The sequence below is a fragment of the Triticum dicoccoides genome, chromosome 4A (assembly GCF_002162155.2).
Source record: "Triticum dicoccoides isolate Atlit2015 ecotype Zavitan chromosome 4A, WEW_v2.0, whole genome shotgun sequence".
Taxonomy (NCBI): Eukaryota; Viridiplantae; Streptophyta; class Magnoliopsida; order Poales; family Poaceae; genus Triticum; species Triticum dicoccoides.
In genome coordinates this window covers 478,774,115-478,780,140 of record NC_041386.1, presented here as the reverse complement: position 1 = coordinate 478,780,140, position 6,026 = coordinate 478,774,115, and positions in this window count along the sequence as shown.

The window sequence follows — 6,026 nt, the reverse complement described above, 5'->3', positions numbered from 1 at the left end:
AAATTCAAGGACAACAAAAAGCCTAAGATTGGGGATGCCCCGGAAGGCATCCCCTCTTTCATCTTCGTCCATCGGTAACTTTACTTCGAGCTATATTTTTATTCGCCACATGATATGTGTTTTGATTGGAGCGTCTTGTATGATTTGAGTCTTTTATTTTTAGTTTACCACAATCATCCTTGCTGTACACACCTTTTGGGAGAGACACACATGAATTGGAATTTATTAGAATACTCTATGTGCTTCACTTATATCTTTTGAGTTGGATAATTTTTGCTCTAGTGCTTCGCTTATATCTTTTAGAGCACAGTGGTGGTTTTATTTTATAGAAGTAATTGATCTCTCATGCTTCACTTATGTAATTTTGAGAGTCCTTTAGAACAACATGGTAATTCACTTTGGTTATAAATTTTAAATGCTAAGAGAAGTTGGATGCTTGATAGATTGTTTTGAGATATAGAGGTTGTAATATTAGAGGTGTTCTAGTTGAGTAATTGTGCAATTGATGAATACTTGTGTTGAAGTTGGCAAGTCCAGTAGCATGCATGTATGGTAAACGTTATGTGACAAATTTGAAGCATGGGGTGTTCTTTGATTGCTTTCCTTATGAGTGGCGGTCGGGGACGAGCGATGGTCTTTTCCTACCAATCTATCCCCCTAGGAGCATGTGCGTAGTGCTTGGTTTTGATGACTTGTAGATTTTTGCAATAAGTATGTGAGTTATTTATGACTAATGTTGAGTCCATGGACTATACGCACTCTCACCCTTCCATCATTTCTAGCCTCTTCGGTACCGTGCATTGCCCTTTCTCATCTTGAGAGTTGGTGCAAACTTCGCCGGTGCATCCAAACCCCGTAATATGATACGCTCTCACGCACATAAGCCTCCTTATATCTTCCTCAAAACAGCCACCATACCTACCTATTATGGCATATCCATAGCCACTCCGAGATATATTGCCATGCAACTTTCCACCGTTCCATTTATTATGACACGCATCATCATTGTCATATTGCTTTGCATGATCATGTAGTTGACATCGTATTTGTGGCAAAGCCACCATGCTTAATTTTTCATACATGTCACTCTTGATTCATCGCAATCTCGGTACACCGCCGGAGGCATTCACATAGAGTCATATTTTGTTCTAAGTATCGAGTTGTAATTCTTGAGTTGTAAGAAAATAAAAGTGTGATGATCATCATTAGAGCATTGTCCCATGTGAGGAAAGGATGATGGATACTATGATTCCCCCACAAGTCGGGATGAGACTCCGGACAAAAAAAGAGGCCATAAAAAAAGAGAAAAGAAGGCCCAAATAAAAAAATGAGAGAAAAAGAGAGAAGGGACAATGTTACTATCCTTTTTCCACACTTGTGCTTCAAAGTAGCACCATGATCTTCATGATAGAGTCTCTTATTTTGTCACTTTCATATACTAAGTGGGATTTTTTTCATTATAGAACTTGGCTTGTATATTCCAATGATGGGCTTCCTCAAATGCCCTAGGTCTTCGTGAGCAAGCAAGTTGGATGCACACCCACTTAGTTTCTTTGATGAGATTTCATATATTTATAGCTATAGTGCATCTGTTGCATGGCAATCCCTACTCCTTTCATTGACATCAATCGGTGGGCATCTCCATAGCCCATTGATTAGCCACGTCAATGTGAGACTTTCTCCCTTTTTGTCTTCTCACACAACCTCAATCATCATATTCTATTCCACCCATAGTGCTATGTCCATGGCTCGCGCTCATATATTGCGTAAAAGTTGAAAGAGTTTGAAAAGGCTAAGTATGAAACAATTGATTGGCTTGTCATCGAGGTGGTGCATGATGGGAGCATTTTGTATGGCAAAAATGAAGCATGGCCAAACTATATGACTTTGTAGGGATAAGTTTTCTTTGGCTATGGTATTTTGATAAGACATAATTGCTTGATTAGCATACTTGGAGTATTACTATATTTATGTCAACAATAAACTTTTATCTTGAATCTTTCGGATCTGAACATTCATGCCACAATAGAGAAAAATACATTGAAGAATATTCTAGAAAGCATTCCACATCAAAAACTCTGTTTTTATCATTTACCTACTCGAGGACGAGCATGAATTAAGCTTGGGGATGCTTGATATGTCTCCAACGTATCCATAATTTTTTAGTGTTCCATGCTATTATATTATCTATTTTGGATGTTAATGGGCTTTATATTACACTTTTATATTATTTTTGGGACTAACCTATTAACCCAAGGCCTTGTGCAAATTGCTGTTTTTTTGCCTATTTCAGTGTTTCACAGAAAAGGGATATCAAACGGAGTCCAAACGGAATGAAACCTTCGGGAGCGTGATTTTTGGAACAAACATGATCTAGAGGACTTGGAGTGGACGTCAAGCAACCAATGAGGAGGCCACGAGGCAGGGGGCGCGCCCTCCCCCCTAGTGGGCCCCTCGTGGCTCAACCGACCTACTTCTTCCTCCTATATATGTTCACATACCCCAAAAACATCCAGGAGCACCACAAAACCCTATTTCCACCGCCGCAACCGTCTGTACCCAAGAGATCCCATCTTGGGGCCTTTTCCGGAGCTCCGCCAGAGGGGGCATTGATCATGGAGGGCCTCTACATCAACTCCATGGCCCCTCCAATGATGTGTGAGTAGTTTACTTCAGACCTTCAGGTCCATAGCTAGTAGCTAGATAGATTCTTCTCTCTCTTTGGATCTCAATACAAAGTTCTCCTCGATCTTCTTGGAGATCTATTTGATGTACCTCTTTTTGCGGTGTGTTTGTCGAGATCCGATGAATTGTGGGTTTATGATCAAGTCTATCTATGAACAATATTTGATTCTTCTCTGAAATCTTTTATGCATGATTGGTTATCTTTGCAAGTCTCTTCGAATTATTAGTTTGGTTTGGCCTACTAGATAGATCTTTCTTTCAATGGCAGAAGTGATTAGCTTTGGGTTCAATCTTGCGGTGCTTGATCCCAGTGACTGAAAGGGAAACGACACATATTGTATTGTTGCCATCGAGGATAAAAAGATGGGGTTTATATCGTATTGCTTGAGTTTATCCCTCTACATCATGTCATCTTACCTAAGGCGTTACTCTGTTCTTATGAACTTAATACTCTAGATGCATGCTGGATAGCGGTCGATGTGTGGAGTAATAGTAGTAGTGCAGGCAGGAGTCGGTCTACTTGTCACGGACGTGATGCCAATATACATGATCATGCCTAGATATTCTCATAATTATTTGCTTTTCTATCAATTGCTCGACAGTAATTCATTCACCCACCGTAATACTTATGCTATCTTGAGAGAAGCCACTAGTGAAACCTATGGCCCATGGGTCTATTCTCCATCATATAAGTTTCCAATCTATTTTATTTTGCAATCTTTACTTTCAATCTATATCATAAAAATACCAAAAATATTTATCTTATCATTATTATCTCTATCAGATCTCACTCTCGTAAGTAACCGTGAAGGGATTGACAACCCCTTTATCGCGTTGGTTGCAAGGTTCTTATTTGTTTGTGTAGGTACGAGGGACTTGTGTGTGTCCTCTTACTGGATTGATACCTTGGTTCTCAAAAACTGAGGGAAATATTTATGCTACTTTGTTGCATCACCCTTTCCTCTTCAAGGGAAAACCAACGCAGTGCTCAAGAGATAGCAGGGGGAGCCGCCCCCTCCTAGTCCAATTCGGACCAGCCATGGGGGGGGTGCAACCACCCCTTTAGGTCCTTCTCTCCTTTCCCCTAAAGCCCGTTAAGGCCCACTACTTCCCCGGGGGGTTCCGGTAACCTCCCGCTACTCCAGAAAATAGCCGAAACACTTCGGAACCATTTCGGTTTCCAAGTATAACCTTCCAATATATCGATCTTTACCTCTCAACCATTTCGAGACTCCTCATCATGTCTGTGATCTCATCCGCTACTCCGAACAAACTTCGTTCATCAAATCACATAACTCATGATACAAATTGTCATTGAACGTTAAGCATGCGGACCCTACGGGTTCGAGAACTATGTAGACATGACCGAGACACATCTCCGGTCAATAACCAATAGCGGAACGTGGATGCTCATATTGGTTCCTACATATTCTACGAAGGCCTTTATCGGTCAAACCACATAACAACATACGGGTCAAACCACATAACAACATATGTTATTGCCTTTGTCATCGGTATGTTACTTGCCCGAGATTCGATCGTCGGTATCATCATACCTAGTTCAATCTTGTTACCGGCAAGTCTCTTTACTCATTCCGTAATGCATCATCCTATAACTAACTCATTAGTCACATTGCTTGCAAGGCTTATAGTGATGTGCATTACCGAGAGGGCCTAGAGATACCTCTCCGATACACGGAGTGACAAATCCTAATCTCGATCTATGCCAACTCAACAAACACCATCGCAGACACCTGTAGAGCATCTTTATAATCACCCAGTTACATTGTGATGTTTTATAGCACATAAGGTCTTCCTCCGGTATTCGGGAGTTGCATAACCTCATAGTCAGAGGAACATGTATAAGTCATGATGAAAGCAATAGCAGTAAAACTAAACGATCATTATGCTAAGCTAACGGATGGGTCTTGTCCATCACATCATTCTTTAATGATGTGATCCCGTTCATCAAATGACAACACATGTCTATGGTCAGGAAACTTGAACCATCTTTGATTAACAAGCTAGTCTAGTAGAGGCATACTAGGGACACTTTGTTTGTCTATGTATTCACACATGTACTAAGTTTCCGGTTAATACAATTCTAGCATGAATAATAAACATTTATCATGATATAAGGAAATATAAATAACAACTTTATTATTGCCTCTAGGGCATATTTCCTTCAGTCTCCCACTTGCACTAGAGTTAATAATCTAGATTACATAGAAATGATTCTAACACCCATGGAGTCTTGGTACTGATCATGTTTTGCTCGTGAGAGAGGCTTAGTCAACGGGTATGCAATATTCAGATCCGTATGTATTTTGCAAATCTCTATGTCTCCCTCCTTGACTTGATCGTAGATGGAATTGAAGCGTCTCTTGATGTGTTTGGTTCCCTTCTAAAATATGGATTCCTTCGCCAAGGCTATTGCTCCAGTATTGTCACAAAAGATTTTCATTGGACCCGATGCACTAGGTAGTACACCTAGATCAGATATGAACTCCTTCATCCAGACTCCTTCATTTGCTGCTTCCGAAGCAGCTATGTACTCCGCTTCACACATAGATCCCACCATGACGCTCTGCTTGGAACAGCACCAACTAAGAGCTCCACCATTCAATATAAATACGTATCCGGTTTGTGACTTAGAGTCATCCGGATCAGTGTCAAAGATTGCATCAAAAGTAACCATTTATGACGAGCTCTTTGTCACCTCCATAAACGAGAAACATATCCTTAGTCCTTTTCAGGTATTTCATGATGTTCTTGACCATTGTCCAGTGATCCACTCTTGGATTACTTTGGTAACTCCCTGCTAAACTTATAGCAAGGCACACATCAGGTCTGGTACACAGCATTGCATACATGATAGAACCTATGGCTGAGGCATAGGGAATGACTTTCATTTTCTCTCTATCTTCTGCAGTGTACGGGCATTGAGTCCGACTCAACTTCACACCTTGTAACACAGGCAAGAACCCTTTCTTTGACTGATCCATTTTGAACTTCTTCAAAACTTTTTTAAGGTATGTGCTTTGTGAAAGTCCAATTAAGCGTCTTGGCCTATCTCTATAGATCTTGATGCCCAATATATAAGCAGCTTCACTGAGGTCTTTCATTGAAAAATTCTTATTCAAGTATCCTTTTATGCTATCCAGAAATTTTGTATTATTTCCAATCAACAATATGTCATCCACATATAATATTAGAAATGCTACAGAGGTCCCACTCACTTTATTGTAAATACAGGCTTCTCCAAAAGTCTGTATAAAACCATATGCTTTGATCACACTATCAAAGCATATATTCCAACTCCGAGAGGCTTCCACCAGTCC